The sequence below is a fragment of the Mus musculus genome, chromosome 13, assembly GCF_000001635.26.
Source record: "Mus musculus strain C57BL/6J chromosome 13, GRCm38.p6 C57BL/6J".
NCBI lineage: Eukaryota > Metazoa > Chordata > Mammalia > Rodentia > Muridae > Mus > Mus musculus.
In genome coordinates this window covers 78,625,324-78,648,170 of record NC_000079.6, presented here as the reverse complement: position 1 = coordinate 78,648,170, position 22,847 = coordinate 78,625,324, and the positions used below count along the sequence as shown (strand labels likewise).

Sequence of the window (22,847 nt, the reverse complement as noted above, 5' to 3'; positions counted from 1 at the left end):
CTCAAATATTTTATTCAAATGTAGTATTTGAAGGTTTTTGTTTGTTTGTTTGTTTGTTTTAAACAGAAGCCGTAGGGCTGGAGAGGTGGCTTAGTGGTTAAGAGCACTTGTTTCTCTTACAGAAGACCAGTCTTTGGTTTCAGCACCTTCATGGTAGCTAACAATTCGCTGTAACTCAAGTTCCAGCGAATCCTAGGGACCTGATGTCCTCCTCTAAAAGCCACAAGCAATGGCTGTGCACATGGTGCCTGTACATACATGCAGACAAAACACTCATATACATTTTTAAAGATCCATTTAAATATATGAATGATTAGTTTTATATCAACTTGACTAAGCTAAAGTAATCTTGAAAGAGGAACTCTCAACTGAGAAAATGCCACAATAAGATTTGCCGGTAGGTAAATCTTTAGAACCTTTTCTTGTTTGGTGATTGATGTGCGAGAACACAGCTCACTGGGGATGGTACTATGTCCTGGGCAGGCAGTCCTAGATGGTATGAAAAGTGACTTGAGCAAATTCCAGGGAGTACTCCAGGATATAGTGCTCCCCTGGCGGCTCTTGCTTCTGTTACTATCTCCAGCCTCCTGCCTTTAGTTAGCCTCCTTTCCTATGCTAACTTCCCTCACTAATAGTGATCTGAGAATTGTAAAATGAAACGAACCCTTTCCTTCTCCCCCAGTACCTTTCTTCCTGGTCTTTATTATGTCTAATAGAAACCCTGAGAAATTGGTACCAGAGAGTAGGTTATTGCTGTGACAGATCTGGCCATTTTGGTTTTGGGAGGATTATGAAAGAAGTTTGGAACTTTAAACTAGAAAAGTTATTGAGTTCTCAGAGGTCAGTTGGCTCTTTGGAATATTATAAGAAAATAATTCTGAGAACAATGTACACATAATGAAGGACTACCTTGTGAAATCTTCATAGGGGAGCAAAGACTCTACCCAGGTCTTTTGTGTGATATTTCAAATTAAGAATGTGTGAATCTGGTCAGCTATGATGGAACAATTGACTGTAATTAACAAGAGACCAAAATCACTGGGGTGAAACCTTTGCTTTACAGGAACAACTGAGACTGCTCAGCTGGGTCTACAGAATCAGCTGTGATAAAGAAAAGATCACCATCATGGTGAAAATCTTCTGAGAGGTGTTTCCTCAGGTTCAGCATACATAAGCCATCATACAGAGAGGACCAAAGCTGTTAGTTGTACTGATAACTGACCTAGTAAGAGTTCTCAAAGTTGGTACTGGCTTTGAAGGTGTGAAGGGGTCATGGGGAGCAGCTGATGCTTGGCACTGTGAGAATCCAGGAAAGATCATGGTGAAGGTGCACCCTCAGGCACAGTAGAAACCCCAGAACCAAAGGGATCATGGAGAAACGCTAAGGCATGGCACCATGTGGTAGGGTCAGAGTCCCTTAGAGTGAGCCCAAGATAAAATATTGGTGAAATTGCAAGCTTCAGATGAAGCAGAAACCCCAGCAGTTTGGAGATGCCAGTCCCATGGGGTGAGCATGAATGATGGAAGGAGATGTGGTATTGATCTTGTCTGCACTGATGAGAAGCTCTGTGTTCTGTGCATCGCAAAGCTGAGAAGGGTAGCTGCCTTGGCCTGTTGAACCCCAAAAGGATGTGACTTCCAGACACCTGATACTGAGCATGACACTGTTGAACTCTGGTTTGCTTTGATTTGACTATGGCTATGTTCTGTTTCTTCCCTCTTGAAGGAAAAAAGGTTTAATTTTGTTTTTGTTTTATTTTTTTTTGAAGAAGCCTACAGTTAAACAACTTAGGAATATTGGACTTTGGATATGTTAGAGAGACATTGAACTTCAAAGAGTCATTGAGCTTTTAAACAACTTAAACCTTTAAAGCATTTGAATGCTACTTTTTGAAGGTAGAATGTATTTTATATTTTTGTATTGACATTTTATATTACATATTATAATTTTAATTATATAAATTATAATTATGGAAGTTATTTAAATATATAACTACATGTTATATATTTGACATAATTTTATATATATTATATTATATGTTACATTATATTATATATTATATATTCAGATTATATATAATATGTAATATTGGGAACAAACAATAAAGAAAAATTTATGGCTTAAATTTTTATGGTCTGTATGTGTGTTAAATTGACAAAGGGCAAACTGTGTTGGTCAGTTTTCTGTCTGTGTGACATAAGCTAAAGTCATTTCGAAAAGGGACTCTTACTGGAGAAAACACAATCACAAGATTTGCTGTATTTTCCTAATTAATTATTGAAGTGTCTAAGCCCAGCTCAGTAGGGTTAGCCCCGCCCACAGGCAGGTGGTCTTAGGTGGAATGAGAAAGTGCAGAAAGCAAGCTAGAAGGAGACACCAGTAAACAGGATTCTCCTTTGGCTTGTACTTCATTTGCTGCCTTCAGGTTCTTGCTTTGAATTCCTGCCCTGACTTCCATCACTGGTGCAATATTGCCTAATTATAAGATGAGAAAACCCTCTTCTCCCAAAGTAAGTTTTGGTCATGGTCCTAATAATAGCAATAGAAACCCTAACTAAGACATATCATTGGTAAAGAGGAAAATTTCTCTTTGACTTTAGTAGGATATTTATAATAATATTATTTGTGGACCAGGTATATTTTAAGGATTTACAGATATTAGTTTATTTAAGTTTTATAGTAATCTTATGAGATATATGTTATTATATCCCCTTTAAAGATGAAAGCTGAGGCACGGAGTTTACATAGTCACATTTTTAGGGTGCAAACTCAGACAAGAATAAGAGAGTAGCCACATGAAATTAGAAGCAGCTAATATTTATTGAGAGCTTGCTGTGGGCAATGTGTTGTACTAAGTGACTTCCCCTCCTTTATTATTTTATGTAATATTGGCTGTATCAATAGTACAAACTAATTGTAGCCACTTTACAAGTGAACAAACATGACTAGAGATGTAAATTAACTTGCTCAAAACCACAAAGTAAGTCATAAAATCATGATTCCATCTGCATTTGCTGGTTCTGGTGCCTATATTCCTAGTTAGTTAAATAATGTTCAGAAATATATAACACTGAAAAACATCCAGATAGGATACAACTAGTGTGGAGTTTTCAACAAGATAATAAATTTCCTCTCCCTGGGTAAATCTCCTTCCACTTTCTCTAACAGATGACTGAAAACATTGGTGATGTTCAGCTCTTCTCTGGCTTGCACCCTGGCTGCAGGCTCCCCTCTCCACTAATGTGTTTTCCCAAGCAAGCCATCTCCAAGCTGCTTCTCTCTGGGGGACTTAAAAAAAAAGCGTTTGGATTAATCCAGTGGGATGTGTTCAGATTTCCTATCCATGGGCTGTGGGAATCAGGAGCAACAAGAACTCACAGGCACAACCTCCCAGCTCCCCACAGCAGCCAGCCCTCTCTGCCCCATCCTCTGGGTCCCTGGAGGTCTTTTCTCTGGAGATTGTTGTTAATCTGGTCTCCTAGCCCTGAGGGATGAGAATCTGGGCCAACACACTGAACAACAAAATAACAGAAGTCAGCAATACAAACAATAAAAACTCAGTGCAAAGATTTGTGCCTTTGCAAAACTCTTCTACATGAGCATTATCTCATTTGGAGATGCCCCATGGGGAATTTTAGAGACTGAAACTGGTTCAAAGTGATGTTTGGAACTTTGGAGTTTTTCTGTTTCCCTTGGTCTGCCTCATTCTTATGCACTGCCTTTCCTCTGGTGGCCTTAAATTGGTATTTGAATGTTTTGTTTTGTTTTTTTTTTCTGTTTACTTAATAAGAAATGGATACTTTATCTATCCAAACATTTAATTCTTCTGGGATTTTAAAAGACAGAATGGTCATCATCCTCTAAACATATTGGCACAATGCCTTAAACTGAGACAGAATGTTCAAAAATAAGTATGTGCACAATGTGGTGCCAGCCATTGATCAGCTGGGAAAAGAAATGTTCTTACCCAAACCATACTAACATACTGGCCTCTCAAACTAAGAGAAAATTTTGAAGCCACACACTGTATGGTATTTTATTGTGGAAGCTCTAGATGATCAAATTAGACTAATGTATGTAGACACACAGTACAATATATACAAGACAATAGCATACAGAAACATTTATTATTGGTGCTGAAGAGATGGCTCACTGGTCAAGAGTTCTTGCTGCTCTTGCAGAGGACCTGAATTTGGTTGCCAACCCACACTGCCTGTATTGGATCCAGGAGGCGCTGATGGTCTTCTTTCTCCTTAGCAGGTACCTGCACTCAGATGGTATACACAGACAGACAGACAGACACACACACACACACACTCATACACACACACACTCATACACACACACACTCTCATACACACATACACTCATACACACACACACTCATACACACACACTCATACACACACACACTCATACACACACGAGAATAAAAACTGAACTTTAAAAAAAACAAATATACATAGTGATATTTATATAGTTATATGTAGGTATAAATATATGTACTATAAAATGAAAAGAAAACTTGATATTGTTTAAATAATAAAAAAGTTAAGAGGCTCGCAACAATGAGGATCTAACACCTCAAGGCATTGTATAAACAAAAGAACCTTTTAGGTATGAAATTTTCCCAAGTAGTAGGTCAGATTTTGTAGAAATCTCAGATACAAGCTAGACAGACACAGAAGAGAAAGAAATTGTCCTTAGAGTCATTAATAATGACTTACAAAACTATGAAAAGGCTCAAAGAGGAGCAAATAATTTTTGCCCAAAACTTGTGTGAAACTGTGTGAGGTAGAATGTAAGCAACAGGAGTCAGGGGGCAGAGTGTTAGGAGTGGGGGAGGGGAGGACAGCCTCTGTGTGCTTGTGGTAAAATAGAAATGAGATCCAAGCTCGCTTTTGACAACAGCAGCCTTTTGTGCCCCTGATCACGGTAGCTCTGACAGTGGAGTGCATAGCTGGTTTGGGAGAGCAAAACCCAAGTGCTTCAGATTTAGCGAGCTTTGTCTCAATCAATTAAGCCCCCTGGTGAGATAAATGACTCAGATGAGAGGCATCAGTGCCTTCTGGGACAATTAGTGTCAGGAAAGATGGGGAACAAGCCTCCATGAGCAGCACCAAGAAAAATATTTCTACAAAGCCTTAGAAAATAATGAAAAGAAAATTTGCAAAGAACAAAACATGGATTCCATTCATAGAATTTTAATTTTGGCATTCTCATGAGGAGGCAGTGAGTTCAGATAAATGTTCTTAGCTCTTCCAAAGCCTTTAATAAAATTACTCAGCAAGAAAAGTGATGGCCCAAGCCAAAAATGGCTAGAAAGGAAATCCATGATGTACTATCTTATCCAATGTTAACAGAGGCAGTTTCAATTTCTAAATTTATGAGCGATTTCCTCTCCTTATCGTTGAGAGGTATCTTTCTACATTTTATCATAAATATTAATAACAAAAATATCAATTCTGTTTCTACCTTGACTCAGATTTCCAAGACAAATGTAGCTTATTGAATCCATCAAAGCTGAGTACACTCTTAGAATTGCTGATCGTTAACGTAGCTGCTTAAGACTGATTGGTCTGCTGAGAAGAGTCCTGATCTCCTGCAGATTCAGACATTGCTATCTAGGGGGAAAAACACAGTACAGGATGATAACTCACACAGTGTTACCCAATTATGGACTGGTGTATTTAATGACAGTCAGCGCATTAATGCTTCTCTGCCTGAGAAACAGGACTAGATTTCACCTACTTAGCAAGTGATTGTTCCAGATCCCCATAGCTGTTGCTATTTCTCTTGAATTGAAATAATTAGTAGAAAAAGACAGGCAGCATTTCTGAACTTTACAAATTGGAGGTTGGTTTGTACTATTATTTAGAGCTATTTAATCTTGAAAAGCCTGGGGCGCTTCTTCCTGAATAGACGTTTTATCAAGTTGGATAGAAAATGATGGATGGGTGCCAAGCTGGAAGATGTTTTCAGTGATACAAATCTAGTGCTAACTATGTGCCATCCATTGTTCTACATGTTCTGCATTCTGCGTTCACAGTCCATTACTGATAATTTTAAGATCAAAAAAATCTTTTGAAAATCAACAGTTTTATAACTTAAAAAGCAATAAAACTAACCAAATTCACTTGACAGCAAAGTCTGAAAAAATTTCTAATTGAAAGAAAAAGTGCTGTTTGATTAATTCCCTAGATCCCACTGGAGTTCTGTGCAATATAGGGTACATTGCATAAATACAAATTGCTGCATATGGTATGACATATGGTAATTTATATAATAAATATAGGTTGTCTGTACCATATGACGGCTCTGTACATATGAGGCAAGCGCTCCACCACTGATCTACATTCCTGGTCCTATGACCTTTATAAAGTCAAAATTTCTAAGTTTCAAAATATATCTGGCTCAAAATATTACAAGTAAAGGAATTGTTTTCTATAAATCTCACAAGAATAAAATAATATGTTCAATATTTTTTAGCACAAGAAATTGAGGTACAGAATCAAATATATCTTCTCTTTATTACATAAAAATAAGGAAGAAAGAGACAGAAAAGACATTCTTTCTCTTTTTCACACATGCGTGCGTGCGTGTGCGCGCACACACACACACACACACACACTTTTAGGAAAGCAGCCTTTACTCCAAGTAATTTACTCTAACAAATTCATATCTAATATGGACAACTTGTTGCTAAGTATAAGAAGAATTAGAATGTCAATGGGTCCCAAGGGGCTTAATAAAGGTAATTCAGAAATCAGTGAGTCACAAAGTGACCGGCACCTCCAGGTCTAGAAAGTTGTTGACTCTGTGGACTGGGGTACTGTCCTACAAAAGCAGACTCCCTGCCCTGGAGATCAGAGTTCTAGGCAAGATAAGTGAAACAAAAGATAACCTATATTTTCCCTTTCTCAGTTTCTCCAACTTAGCCTTAGTACCTGCATTTAGCAAGACTAGTGACTAGAGGTCAATTATCAATGAGACCTACAAAAGATAGCTTTCTCTTTCTCTGCCACAGAGCAGAGCAGAAGAAGGCAGAGAAATACTGGCTCTGATGGTCAGGTTATCAAATTAAAATCAGTTAAGGTTGAGAAAAATATGTTGGAAAACAGTTTAAAGATCATGGTGAAATGGTTTGATATGTAGCAGTAAGGCAAACCCTAACAAAGGGGGATTCCCTGTTTAGTTAGTAAACATTTACCTCTATGTGCTATATACAATCAGTCAAGAATCAAACTCCCTAGAAGAAAGAAAGACTGTTTGCTTTATTTACAATAAAACTAAGTCTTTTGTAACAAAACCCAAATCTAAGTGCAAGTAAAATGTATTGAGCCAAAGAACAAAGAGCCAAGCATGCAATTCATGAAAAGAAGACTTCCTTAGTGTGGACAGAAAATGGATCTAGAAATTTAAGTCAGAAGCAAATTCTGAGGTCTCAGAGAGAAAACCTTATTTAACCCTGTGAGGATCTTACTGGAGCAAAGTATTGAAATAGATAGGTGGGAGGTAGACTCAGCAGTTAAGAGCAAAAACCACTTTTACAGAGGAACCAAGCTTGTTTCCTAACACCCATGTCCTGCAGCTCACAACTGCCTCTAACTCCACCTCCATTTAGTCCACCGCCCCCTTCTGGCCTCCACAGTCAACTGCACCCATGTGAACAAACACAAACATGTATATACAGTTTTTTTTAATTTTTTCATTTCTTTTTAGTTTTAACTAAGAATGACAGTTTTGATATACTAAAATTCAATGGACATATAAACTATACCTTTTAAAGTTTTATTCTTCTCCTTATAAATATATAAACCATCTCAATATTTACAGAAAATGATGAAATTGCAAAGATAGTCAAAACCATGTCCTGTGAGCAACAATCAAAACTTCTGAAATTCACCTAAAGAACAGAAGGCTAGGTAATGTATAGAAGTATACTAATCAAACAATTTGAGGGTCATATAAGTAGAGTTAGGTATTATTACTGACCTATATGCCCTTTCCTCAGTCCTGTGTCTCACACTCACACACACACCTTTGGAACAATAGCATTTACTCCAAGTAATTTACTTATTTGTAGAATAGCCATTCTTCGTTCTCTACAATATAATGAATATGGTGTCAGCACAAGTAGGATTCCAAACCCTACCTATTTGTGGAAACTAATGCCAGCACCTAGTAGAAAGGGGTGCTAGACACTGTGTTTCGCCTGGATGAATGTTGTTGTTGTTCATTTTGGGGGGACTTTGGGAGCAGGGTATTTTTTTGGACATTTTATTTATTTTCATTTCAAATGTTATCCCCTTTCCCGGTTTCCCCTCTGCAAACCCACATCCCATCCTCCCTCCCCCTGCTTCTGTGAGGGTGCTCCCCATCTACCCACTCACTCCTGCCTCACTGCCCTAGCATTCTCCTACACTGGTCATCAAGCCTTCACAGGACCAAGGGCTTCCTTTCCCATTGATGCCAGAATGTTTTTGGTTAGGAAAGAAAAACCACTAAACCAAGTTAGCAATAGAAGCAAAGATAAAAAGGAAGCTCTCAAATGGAGACCATGCACAAACTAAGACTCCGAGGCAGTCAAGCTGTTGGTCCACAGAGCATATTCAGTCTCAGAAAAAAAAATTATAAAAAATAAAAAAACAGTAAACTTAAGACGACAGCTAATTTGCTACAAGAGAAAGGATTGAAAAGAGAGATGAGGTAGAGGGGGAGGGAAAGGGAGACAAAGAGTTCCAAACATCAGAATGGTGTCAGCCCTAACATTATATCTCCTAATTATGAGTGGGAAAGTGCAGATCTTTAGGGACCTGTGATGGCTTTCATAACCAAATAGAAGCATGGACTCCTAAACTACAATTTTGTGTTTTAGTTTAGATTTTGTTCTTGTCCAGCACTTGGCCCTTTTGGATTTCTTTTCTTTCAAATTGGAAATGACCAGCCCCACCATGGTTTCTCAGTCCAGAAAATAATATTATAAATGTTTGAGTTTTAAGAAAAGAGACAAGTCACTCTGGCAATACTTTTTTTCCATTAGTTTTTAAATTCAAAGTTTATTTTTCAGTAAATTCAGCTCATGTGATTTTGATTTATTTACACAAAACTCCCTACCATGTGCAGTTAGCAATTTGATGACTCTGCATCTTCTAATTAGTCTGTCTCCCTCCGAACCAGAAATTCATGTGTTGCCAACACCACCAAACTCTAATCCAGCTGACTCAAATTTGGATACAAATTGAAGAAGCACTAAAATTCAAGACCATACTAAACTTGGCGATAAAAGTGCTCTTGTTCCCAAAACGTCACAGACAAAGCAAGTTCCAACTTTAAAGTTTTTGAAACTTTTTATGCAAACATGTGTTGCACAGATAAAACGCAGTGCGTGGGACAGCTGGCTCCCTTGTTGGTCTGCTACCATGAGTTCCAGAACTTGTGATTGCAGAAAGTTCTGCTCCACATCCAAGTTTATGTCTGCATCCCCAAAGAAACCCAGAGACCCAGTAAAGAGAGCCAGTCAACCCAGTCGTTCAACAGCGTGCAAACCAAACTGAACCACTCACAGTAGCTCCAACGCTTGTCATTCACAGCATTTGATAATGTTGAGTGTGGTAGGAACTTTGGAAATCATCTCAGCCAATCCTTCACTCTACTAATGTGTTTTAAATGGTGTTTTGACAGTCTATGTACATAACCTTTAAAATTCAGATGACATGGGTCCAGGCATGAGTTTAATTATAAAACCCAAGGCACATATGGAGCAGAGAGGAATTTTTCTAGGGAAACCTAGAGAATTATGTTTTATGGATGGCTTTTCTCTACTTACTCTTAAGACCCATGTCGTAAAAATGGATTTCCCTCTTCAAATATGCTAGAGTGATAACACTACTGAAGTATATAAAATGTACATTCATTTTCCTTACTGTATAAAATGTATATTTTATATACAATTTACATTGATAAAAATTCTAAACTTTCTTCAATATATTTATACACATGCCAATTTTATGCAAGCCAGCATTTCATAAATGATATATTCAAAACAAATACCAAAAATACATGTCTTACATAATTAAATACTTACATATTAAATTTACATATGGGAATAGCTTTCCAGTTCAAAGAGATGTCTTCATGCTATAACCTATAAATTCAATGGTGATTAGAGAAACAGATAAGTGTAACCACAAGTCCTATTACTACTGAGATACTGGTTAAGATTCTGGGTCTCTGCCTTGGTCATGTTGGTCACCTTGCTAATACATAGACCCAACACATACATCACCCTGCTAAACTAACTCTCTCTCTCTCTCTCTCTCTCTCTTTCTTTCTCTCTCTCTCTGAACTTTCTGGTTATTCTACCCCTACAACTTGAACAGCTATTATCTATACCACAAACTACTCTGTATCCTCTTTCATTATTTATATTATTAATCATCTCTCTGAGATGTCCAGTTTGTCTTTATTGCATAATGGAAATGAAGGCTATATCTCAAAGATCCAATGGTCTTTAGAAGTCATCTTTACTTTCTGTAAGTTTAGTTGTATTTTCTTGGTAAAAATTTCCTCCTTTAGAAAAATCCCATTTGTCTCCCAAGTCACTGGTATTTTCTCTTCGCCTTCCTGTAGCCCTGAGTTTAAGGACTTACTCGGGTCCCTTTTACTGCAGAAAACTTCCCTAAGACCTTTGTGTCCTGTCCTGACCTTGAAGTCCTGAAGTGCATGCTATGAACCACACTACATATCACTGCTTGTATTTAAATTGTGCCATTTATTACTCTTCCTTTCTAAGTACAGCAAAGCTTTATATGAAGAAATTCCTGTGCTTTAGATTATTTTCCTGTTCCCAGTGACCAGTTGTGTACAGAATCTGTCAAAACCCACACCAGCCAAGAAATGGATAAATATTATAGCTCATTACTACTTTACAAATGACAATAAAGCAATATTTATACCAACTATAAAAAATTCATTTTAATTATTATTTGAATTTATAAAAACATTCACCTATAATTTAAAATTATTTATAATATTTATAGATAAAAATATTTAACAAAATTGTTCCTTCTGAGGATAGTTTAGAAAACAAGTATTAATGGTACTTATCTCTACTTATGCTAATAAAGCTTATATCTTCATGAGGGAAATCATGTCAGTCAATTAATACACCATCAAGAAAGAGAAAGTCCATTATACCAATGGCCCAGGAAGAAGAATAACACCAAGAGGTAATCAAATCAAACACCACAAACCCTGATTGTTCAAATTTAGAACCTACTTTTCATTTTTCCTTACTATATCAAAGTTGAGTGTTTCTAAAATAAGATTTATAATGTATACTGGTGCTCATCACTGAAAATAGTCAAAATAAGAAACAAAAACATGTGTATTACATTTGGAGCATGTAAATTTCGACTAAAGTATAGTTAGCTATTTATTCAAAATGAAAGCCATACTCACCTGAAAAATCTATTTTCATGTTACTTACCATAATTTTTGTTCATGCGTGTGCAATTCTTTGGGCTTATGCCTGGGAACTGGCGTAGAATCAGCTTGGCTTTATTCAGCCCTATTTTGTGGGAAAACTTAGTGTGAGATGGAAATGCTGTCTTGACTGATTTTACAATCCTAATGTTACATGACAGTGTCAAGCTTTCATTGTAAATCAGTGTACATTGACTGTGTGTCTTGAAACTCTGAATGTATTATGAACTCCCATTCCTACATCCTCCTTTTACATTTATTATCTCATTGTTTGTATTAAATATGATAATTAGAATTCACTTTTCTTCAGAAACAAGTGGAGCAGGACTCTGATACAACATGCTTTGTAGTAAGTTCATCTCATAAGGAGTGGTTAATATCAAAGGAAAATATCTAGACTCACATACCAGGAAAAGAAATTTCAGTCAATAGTGGTCCAGGGGAAAATATAAGTATCTTCTCTTCCTGAATTTTCAAAATTATGGTCAACAATAGAAATAAAAATTACAAGCATGAAGACAAAACAAATGAAAACACAAAATAGATTTAAATTCTAATGTGTCAATCATTATATCAAATGCAAATGGTCTTGCAGTGCTAACAATAAAACTCCACAGACCTTAGGCAAACACTGCCATAAAGCACACCCCAACCTGCAAATTGTCTGCATGGGCTAGGTAAAAGACAGATATTAGCAGAATTGATTGTTAAATATGATCAAACTACTTGTTGTCTAAAAGAAGCTCTCTGAAATAGAATACTGTGTTTATGTAAGTTGAATATAAAGAGTGAACTAACAAGCCAAGGAGAAAAGGAGCAGCTACATAATAGCAGATAATGTAGACTTCATGGTAAAGAGAAGAACAGGCAATCAGAAGATGTGGCAATTCTAATTGTATGTGCACAATCAAAACATGATACAAAAATGGGAGAAACTGAACCTGAAGCTAGGCAAATGTGGAAATCCGGTGTGAGAGACTCATTAACATCCCTCAGACAGCTGATAGAGCATAGCAGAAAGTCAGAAAGCATGTGCCACACCTGATCTTAGCTCAAAGCTCGAGAAGTGATCAACATGAAAAAAACAAACAAACAAACAAAAACTCGTCAACACCATCAATGGACAGAATCTAAAGTGATAGTTGAACTCACTCCATTCAATGTCATGTTTATTTTTCAAGTGCTGATGGAATTTTGAAATTCTTTGACTTATGATGGGTTACATCCCAATAAATCCATTATAAATTTTCCATACCATAACCAAGTTATGCTTTCACATGCCTAATCTAGACAATATCATAATGTACAACATAGTAGACTATAGAGTATTAACTGATTATTTTTATGATTACATGACTGATTCTGAGCTATGGTTCACGGTTGCTACTCAAATTCTCAACTATCAGCCATGTAGTAATAGCCTGGCTGGATAGCAACATTCAAAACATGCGTAGCACTTCTGAAACATTGTAAAATAAAATTAAAATTTATATACATATATATATGTATATATATATATTGCATTCTTAGGTTTAAATTCTTAAGTATTTCAAGCCTGAAATATTTAGGGGAAAATACAATGGTTTGGTGGGTTTTTGTTGTTGTTGTTTATTTGTTTCCCTCTTTTGTTTTGGTTTTTTTTTTTTTTTTTTTTTTTGGTTTTGGTGTCATCCTTGTGGTAAGCCTTTATGGGTGCAGCTTCTCTGACACTTATAGGAAAAAAATCTCACAGCAAACTTTCTGTTCCTCTGGCATTTACAATCCTTCTGCCCTCTTCTGCGGTGATCTCTGAGATGTAAAATGTGTTGTAGATGTGTCAGTTCAGACAAAGTTCCACACCTCTGCCTTTTGATTGGTTGTAGTTTGCTGTAATGATCTCCATCTGTTGCAAAGAGAAGTTTCCTTGAGGAGGGGTGAGAATTACACTAACCTGTGGGTATAAGGATGAATATTTTAAATGTAGTTAGGAATTGTGCTGGTTGGTAAAGTGACAATTTTAAGTTCTCACTACTTAACTAGCAGCAATTAGTTGGCTAGGTCTCCAATACTGGGTATGATTGCCCTCTTGTTTAACAAGCCATAAATCCAATGAAAGAGCTGTTGGCTACAATCAAGATATGTTTCCCAGTATTGCATCTCTAAGGCTATTGGGTCATCCTAGTCACTGTTGTAGTTTATAAGCGTCATAGCTGGAAAAGACTATTGGTGGCATCCTTCATATGGTGCTTTCTGGTACCAGGCAAACTAGTCATCAGAGAAGAGGGTTTCTGGTCAGTATCAACCTCTATAACCCTTCTTGAGAATTGTCTTCAGCCACAGTAAAATGCCCTGTGCAAGCTAATAGTCTTTCTCAGGGAGCCATCTCTAGCTCCTGGGTAGTTTATTCATGTGGACACAAAAGCTTCTTTGTTTCAGTTTAAACAAACTTAGAACTGCTACTGAGAGCAGCCTGACTTCACTTGGAGTTCTCTGGCTCTTCATGTGCTCCCGTACCAAGTGCTGCCCAACTGTCTTCTGTAGAAGTGCACTCAAACCGTTGCTCAATACATGTGGGTGTGTTCACTCCTCACCTCCAAGTCTAATTCCGGGCTGCACAGTCTATGACTGTATTGATGGAAGAGCTGTGTGGAGAAGTTCAGCTGAGGGCTACAAAGGCAATGAATGCATTTTAGTTTAAATAAAGTTTTGGTTCAGAACACTAGCAGTCAGATGCACTACCCCAAATTAACTTCTAAGTTACTCAAATCAGGGGAAATGTTATCTCCTTCTCTTTACAAGTAAAAAAACCAAAGTAGAGTGGTACTTGTCCAAAAATCACTTTTCTGGGAAATGCTGGATAGAGTAGTCAAATTCTAATGTCTATTATACCCAGAATTTTTATCTTGCACCAACTAGTTAAAAATCTAATTTTAATGGTGAAAACATGTAAAGGAAAGAATATGGGCATAAAATAGACAAACAATCCTTCCTTTCCTATAACTGTGACTTTTGACCATGTGACTTTGAACAAACTATCCAACACTCTAAGAACGTCAACTTCTCTGATACCCTATGTCTATAAGCAGGACATGAACATACCCCATGGTAGCATATTTTAAAGGTTGATTGAAACATGAAGACATTATCTCTTGGACTCATAGAAGAGTGCTAGTGCATATGATTAACAGGTTCATAATGTTTTGACGGTAGAGAATTTGTACTGTTTTTGTTTTAATTATTCCATCAAAAGTAACCCTTGCCTTTGCTACTCCAACTTCACTAGAATTATACGAACATGCTGTTTGCATGTCTCTTAAATTTCTTTTTGATTTTTAAGGCATTTTTTAATTAGATATTTTCTTCATTTACATTTCAAATGCTGTCCCCAAAGCCCCCTATACCCTTCCCCCACCCTGCTACATTTCTCTTAAGTTATATCATTTTCAATCATGTATTGGCAACCGCTTTTAGCCAGTCTTAATTTGTCAACCAGTATATAGTAGCTTTGAAGGCCATTGTGGTGCTAGGCAACTTTACACTCTTTTCAGAGCCTAGACCAGTAGGTGCTGCAGAGCTAACACTGCGTATAATAAGTGATGACCTAACATATTACATATAGCATATAATTTAACCTACCCTCAGAAATGGTTCCATGGAAGACAAAATGAATGCAATTATTATGAGAACAAGCCTTAGGCACATAAAAGAAGATGATGCAGAGAGACAGTGAAGTGGAGTATCCAACATGCCCAGGAGTGGACGGAAATACATAGAACAGGTTCCACAGGTACCAAATGGGCAGAACCACTCATCCTCAAATGTAAGAGTAAGGAGTGAGGTGGGGCAGAGTGATGCTCTAATGCTATTCATTCCTGGATAATACAGGGACAAAAATGTCCAGAAAGAGGACTTTCAATGCTATTCACTTAGAAATGTTCATCTTCAGTCAAATATGAAGTACAGGCATTGCTGAGATGGAGGGCGGGGAGGAAAAGCTGCAGTAGGAGATGTGATGGAGAGTCAGCAAAAGAATTGTGAGCAGAAGTAAAATTAGAAAGTATGACTCTGTACAGATCAAATCAGAATAGTTTTGTGATTTTCAATAGCAACATTCAACAGCCCAGATGTGTGATGAGAGAGAGAGCTAAAAGGATGACCCTGGGTAGGGAAATATGGTTCAGTTGGCTGATTTCTTGTTCATGCTGGATAGATTTGAATGCATATGACAAAATGGCAATCAATGAGAAATATTAGCATATTGGATCCTAGGTTTTATCCTCTGAACAGAGAGGTGAGATAGTAGAGCTGGTATGACCAAAACATCTACAGACTCACAGTCCTATATATTAATCCAGTCCTTACTCCAATTAGCAATATCACTAGGAACTTTGCATAACTGTATAATATATTATATACATTAACCCATAAATTGAAACACAGTTTATAAAGCACTTTCCCATGGTGTTCCAAAGTACTGATTTATATTAAATGATAATAAATGTAGAGAAGCTGGCATCCATAAGAGTAAGTACAACAGATATTATAGGACATGGGAAGTAGAGCCAAAGTTCTGGAACTGGCACTTATCATAGTTTACAATTAACTGCACATCACCTCTTTGAGTATTTCAAAAATACAGAAGCTTTCTTCATCTTGGCCAATCATTGTTCCCCAAAGTACCTAGCCCATAGTAACCACATATTAATCCACTTACTAAATAGCCATGATTTTCAGCTAGACTAGTGGCCGTAAAAATACTTAATTTGAAATTTAACTTTATGTCTCTAGATTACTCTGCAATTTCTCACATTAGTTTAAAAAATGGACAACATAAAAATAGACCTGAATTTGTGAAGTTAGACGCCCATCATTCCTCCAGCACAAAATTAACTGCTGCCTTCTTAGCATGGCTAGTGTTCCATCTGTTCAGTGTGTTTTCTCTGTTAGTCCTGAAGAAATTTCAACTTTCACTTTTCAGATAAGAGAATGACAGATTTTGTGAGTGCATGTGTGTGTGTGTGTGTGTGTGTGTGTGTGTGTGTCTCTGTGTGTCTGTGTCTGTGTCTGTGTATCTGTGTGTGTGTGTGTGTGTGTGTGTGTGTGTGTGTGTAGATGCTCCTGTGTGTATAGATGTGCATATGCTGAGATATGCATGTGGAGGTAAGATGACAACTTTTGAGAGTTGGTTCAATCCTTCCACCAGAGCTTCTGGTGACCAACTCATGCTAGCAGACTCACACTGTAAGCGCATTCACATCAAACCATCTCTCTGGCCTTATCTATTTTTAAGTTTGAAATATAACATTATACACATTTTTTAAAAGTCTACATATTGTAAACACATATAGCCTGACAAGAAAATAAGTTGAGCCATTGACTCATATAAAAATTAATTAATTATTTCATTCATTCATTCATTAATAAGCCACTACATCTCAAATTCACAGCTCTGGAAACAAAAGTGTTTTCAGGTGAGAATGCTCTTGCGGTATTAAGTAAATTAGTCTAGTCTTCTATGGTAATATACAAGTAAATGGTGAGTTAATTTTAAAATAGATGATAAACACATACTCCTTAAATAATCAAATATATGTATCTCCAATGCTCAACACCAAAGGCCAAATCTAAACAAGCAGAATGTACGTCAAGGATCTTGAGAAGTACCAAGTCCACGTTCTCTGAAAAAAAGGATGCTGGTTCCAAAGTACCATAAGTTCATTGGGATTTATTTCTGAACCTGATTTTTCTGCAGTTCCCTGTCTTTGTAGTGTTTATTACTCACCATAAGCTATAGATCTTGCCATCAATTCCTGAAGTAATCTTCTAGGGAGCTTCTGAATACAATACCATAATTAGAACAAGAGGATGCTGGCAGTTTCAGCAAATTAAAGTGCTTTCCAACATGCGTAGTTTAGGAAAGAGAATCAACATCCTAGATCGGTTCACTGAGCCTCTCTGCGATGCTCCACACATCCTCTAGATACTGCAGTAGATCACCAGGGAGAAGTCTGTGCTACGACATACATCCTTGTAGACACTGCAGGAGAAGGCCAGAGAGAAGGTGAAAAAATTGGAGCTGCCTTAGAACAAGGCAGAATATGATGGTGAGATTTCACATAACTCATCGAAAGGAGTAAACAAGAGACGGCATCCAGAATTCCAAATCCATTTAAGAGTTAGGAAAGGTCTTCTGCTTAGTTAATGTCAGTGGTACTCAAACAGGTGTCCTTCCTTGTAATGAAAATAAATACCATCCATCAGATATCAATAACTAGTTATTGATGAGATACAAGAAAGGTGTGAGGCAAGCTCCTTCTTGGGGCTGAGAGCCTAAAGATCCCGTTGGCCGACCTGAAGCTCATCCAGACCAGCCTTCACAGTGTCAGGATTTTTATGGCCAGTAGGGCTTGAGTTACCTTTGAGTAGGTTGACAAGGACACCCTGAGTAGCCCAAAACTGTAATGACCATTCTCTGAAAACCCTCCTGTGACCCCCTCAGCTCCCAGTCTCCCAGTCTCTGAGCCCACCCGTAGCAGTAACCATGGTTTTCATGTGGCTGAGCCTGCCACCGGCCTGAATTGTGAATAATAATACATTTTTAAAGGATATTTTGCCTGGTCTATTTTGAATGATGTAGAATTTGCAAGAAAAACTGCTTTTGTGGAATACTTAAGCAATGAAATAATGTAAAAAGTAACTTTAGGTTTGTACGGCCATGGTTCTCTAACTGCGGGGCATTATCCTTTTTGCTTTCCCTAGAAATTAGACACAGAAGTTCTCAGGAGACTCAATTCTGGAAAACCTATGAAAATGGAATTTATATCGAAAATAAATGAATTTGAACTAATCACTTACTGTGCTAATAAAAACTGACAAGTAAATTTACACTCTCTTTTTTACCTGCTCCTGCATGCTTAGTTTGCAGTTCTAACAATAATCTAATAAATGTTTTTTCTGATCAATACTTAATACTTCTATCAATACTTAATATCTATCTCTAGAATGCCAAGAAAGCTGGCCTACCCACCTCTTTGCTAACAGGAAGAAATCATTCAATCCTGGGCAGGCTTTGATGAAATAGGGCGTGAAGTGAGCCTCCCTTTGCCAACACAGCAGCAATGTGTTTTCTGTTTCAACAGAACTTCCACAAACTTGTGATTTATTTGAAAGAATATGTGGAAGATAGGGGAAAAGAAAAGGTTGGGGGTGGGGCGGAGGCGGAGGGAATGAAGCATCTGGAAACCTTCTTGCCAAATGGTAACTTTCTGGAAGTTTCCTCATTTAGAAGTAATTTCTGGAAAATTTCTTGATTAATACAAATCCGTGAACAAACTTAAAAATGATGGCTTTGTTATTGCTTTGGCACAATATGTTAACAACATCGAGAGAGCGCTGCCAAAACTCTGAGAGTCCTTTCATGCGGATTATGGTCTTGTTTACATATCCAGCTGTACTGAAGCCTTGTCCATGGTGGTAACCTAACAATGTTCCCAGTGGGGGTGCCCATTAGGGGAGGGAGACTAACTGAAGTTTAGTTTGTTTAAATTGAGCAAGAATGCACAGCGGTGCTCAGATCTTAGGGGAATGTGTTGGAAGCACACCCCTTCTAAGGTCTGTTTTCATTTATTTAACGGGAAGTTTGCGTTGCTCAAAAACTGCAAGGCACAAACTTGCCACACAAAATGCCTTCCAAATGTTTACTGTGGTCTACACAGAAGTGAGGAAAAGCCAGAAATCCTGGAGTAAAATTCTGAGGGGAAAAAAGTAATCTTTGCCTCTGTCTTATTTGTTAGTTAAAACTCCAAACCATTTTCTGTTATGGATATGCATGAAATATGTACAAAATATACATACCCACATGGGAACATGTAAATCTGATAAGAAATACAAAACACATTGCAGAATGCAAATTTAGAATTGTGAGAAATTGGTTTGCATTAACAGGACATTCATGCAAATAATTTCCTTTTTGTTAGTTTGCACTTATTTATATGCAATGATCTTGGTGAGATTTTACTTTATGAGTTCTATTGAAGAAAAAAATTCAAAACAAGAACACAAGAAATGATGAAATTAGTTTTTTATGTTTGCTAAGCATTTTTGCAATGATTTAGTTGTGTATGTTACTATCCGGAAAAAAAAAAAAAAAAGTACAAAGGATAGGAATGTCTCTACACTAACCTTCTGACATATCTAAAGTCTATAAGTGAACGTCTACTCCAAAGAAATATGTACTCTTTCTGCATACAATCTTTTCTGGTAGCAGAACATCAGAGGTAGAGCAAATACACCCCAGGCAAAGGCTGTGTATGGAGCCTAACTGGGTTAAATAAAACCCCTGACAGAATGTTTTCTTTCTGATGCCAACTGAGAGACCAACATGCTTCTGTTATGCTAAAAATGCATCAAAGTTTAAGTTGATCTATTGGGTATCATCTGAGTAAAAATAAAACTGTTCTTGGAAAACTCACAAATCATATTTCTTCAAATTATGTGCTAATCCAATTTTGTGAAAGTAATTTTCATCAGAGGAATTTATTTTTAGTCTAATCAAAATGTGAAACTCCAACTGCTCTCAAGGGCTCATACCTATAATCCCAGCACTCAGAGGAGGAGGCAGGGAGACTAGGAGTTCAAGGCTAGTCTGGGCTACATGAGACCTGGCCCCAACCAATAAACAAACAAAATGAAAATTCCAGGGAGGACGAGGGGAGCTATGAATTTTATTTCTAAAGAAAAAAAATTAGGTTTGTAATGGTAGACAATCTTAATATTTAATATCAGTGAGTCAGTATATTAATTAGATGCATTTTTTACTCCTATTCTAATCGATACAAAAATATAAAATTGTCCACTTTGTATGGAGCCATTGAGACCCTTTATTTTTATGGCTTCTGAAGAACCTCATGAAGCTGACATAGTTGTGGATCTGTTCTCAAAACTATGGTGAGCAATATTCACATTGTTAACACACCTGGGATGACAAACATCATTGTTCACAGATGCAGCTTCCTTCTGACCTAGCACCGAGTTTTACACTCTCACATCTTAACACAGCTTTGAGTCAGTGTTAAAGAATGGAAAGCAATGTAACAAAATATAAGGGCAAGGAACACCGTATCTGGATGCCTTCATTTTTGACACTATTCTACTTACAATACTTCTGAGTGAGTTTTACATCCTGCCTCTGCTAAAGTTTCTTTATCTGTAAAAATGGAACCAATAATAGTAAATTTTCCACTGGAGAGTTTTAAAGGTTATCTGAAATAATGAATGCACAATACTAAACATAAGTATTCTGCACATAGTAAACTTTAAATAATTGGCATATAGAAGGATGGATTTGAGTGGATAGATATTCGTTTTTGTTAACCTTTTTATCCACATCTAGTAGCTTATGTGCTTAAAAGAAGCTAGTAAAACCATATTTTTCAAATATCAGAGGGCTTGTTAACATGGTGTACTGAAAATATTCCACAATAGTCGTGATAATATCCAACATCCTAACTTGGAAATACTTTAAAACTCTTCAATTAATATATGACAAGTCTGAATAAAACATCAAGAGTAAGCTTTTTATATACCACTTCAAGAATTATCTAATAGAAAATACTGCAAGGTTGAAAGAAAACAGGAGTAGTTTATGGTGCGATATAGTCATGTGGTCCTATAAATGTTATTAATAAGATACATCTAATATCATAATGTTTTCAGAATATTATGTTCAGTATATGGTGATGCCTCACTGTATTTTCTTAGATTCAAAGTCCACAGTTGCTTGTGTGCACTTGTACCAAGAATGACTATCATAGGCAACTGAGCTCTCAGTCTGCATTTTTCATTGCTATTTGGTAAGAGGAGTCCAGATCTCTCAACGGGCCTGGGATGGGGATATGGCTGAGTTAAGGACAAATTATCTCCCAGTCCCATTTGGTATTCTGATTTGCTTCCCCCAGAGACAGATACTATATGGTATTATGAAAATCAGGCTCTTCTAAAACGTATGTTGACATCCACAATCTAATGACATTTAATGATTGAAAACTAAGAAACATGTTTCAGTTTTCTAGACGTGAACCTTAGAATTTATTAACTAGATTAAACCAATTAAGCCACAAAAGATATTCCTAAATACCTGTTAAATTATAGCCTATACCAGCTTTCCAATAATTCACCCTACTTTTGTCTAATCTTGTACCCATATTCAGTGATCATATTAGAAAAATCATGTCCCATCTTCTGAAGGACAGCTACTGATTTGGTAACAAGTTATGATGTCATGATTACAAATCACTGCAGACATACACTTCTGAATTTACAGGTTTACCGGTAACATTGTTGAGCTGTTATATACCATTACTTACTGATGACTATGTAAATCAATTACCAAAAAAAAAAAATCTGCCTCTATGATCTTTTCAATTTTATTTTCTGAATATGGGAAGGTAGTGATCTTTTCAGATTCAAGCTCATTTTGCACAAAAAAAGGGAAAACATTATTTACCCCAGAAGCGAAGCTAAAGGTGGCTTTTGTTTTCTGTCAATGGCTAGCTACACGTTCATACCCTACTGCCTTGTACCTGAGCTCCTAATATATTCACATAAATGGAACATGCATGAGACGTGAAGGTAACATGTGCAGTTTCCAGGAGGAGGCTGGTGTCCTATGCTCACTAAGGAGTCATTCTGGCATTAGCAGCTTTGCATCCACCCTGCTGCCCTCCCACCTGGAAGGAGAAGCTAAGCAGAAGCTGTCAGCAGAAAGCAGTAGGAAAGGAGCGGATGCCTCTCCAGCTCACAGACAGAAAAACTAGTAATGAAAATCCCCAGTAACAGACACTGATAGCTGTGCTCTTTCCAAACACTTCTGACTTAACTTCCTTGAAACTTCTTTTGCCTTCTCGCTCATCAGTTGCAGGGCAATGCATTACTCGACCACCGTCTGTGAAGTGAACCAGAACCATGTGAGGTTAATTCATCTCTCCCAGCAATCATAAGGTTTGTTCACTCACAGATTCAACAATGAAATTGTTACTGATTAGTCCACACTGAAAATCTGCACTTTCGTCACTCTGAACCAATTTAATTACCTTGTTCTAATGCAGTATATATGCCCCATTTGCCAAGACAAAAGTGCTATTATTCAATGGGGAAAAAATATTGCTGTAGCAAGCACAGTAAGTTTTAATGTTTCCACTGCTGAACTGTCAAAATGCGAACATTCCTACCCCCTGAAAAAAGTGAAAGTATGGAACTATAGTATAACCTTCATTTTTATAGTAAGAGGTTTCTAGAATATGACAAGGAAAACATAGCAATTTCAGCCAGGTCATAATTTAGTATAAAATAAAACAAGACATTTAAACCCGAGGAGAGAAAA

At 37.0% G+C, this 22,847-nt stretch overlaps 1 long non-coding RNA gene across 6 annotated transcripts in view; it reads right to left on the bottom strand.

Annotated features, from left to right (window-relative positions):
- Positions 1 to 11,436: 11,436 nt before the first annotated feature.
- Gm32067 overlaps positions 11,437 to 22,847 on the bottom strand; it is a 153,271-nt gene continuing 141,860 nt past the window's right edge. For 3 of the 6 annotated variants that reach the window (XR_001781009.2, XR_001781011.1, XR_001781013.1), the window contains 2 exons: positions 17,250 to 17,504; positions 13,137 to 14,134 (listed from right to left, as the gene is read on the bottom strand). This is a non-coding gene — a long non-coding RNA (predicted gene, 32067). Of the gene's footprint in view, positions 11,954 to 13,136; positions 14,135 to 17,249; positions 17,505 to 18,494; positions 19,871 to 22,847 lie in introns of those variants that run through there. The other 3 variants (XR_382673.2, XR_001781012.2, XR_001781010.1) reach the window with 3 other exon arrangements.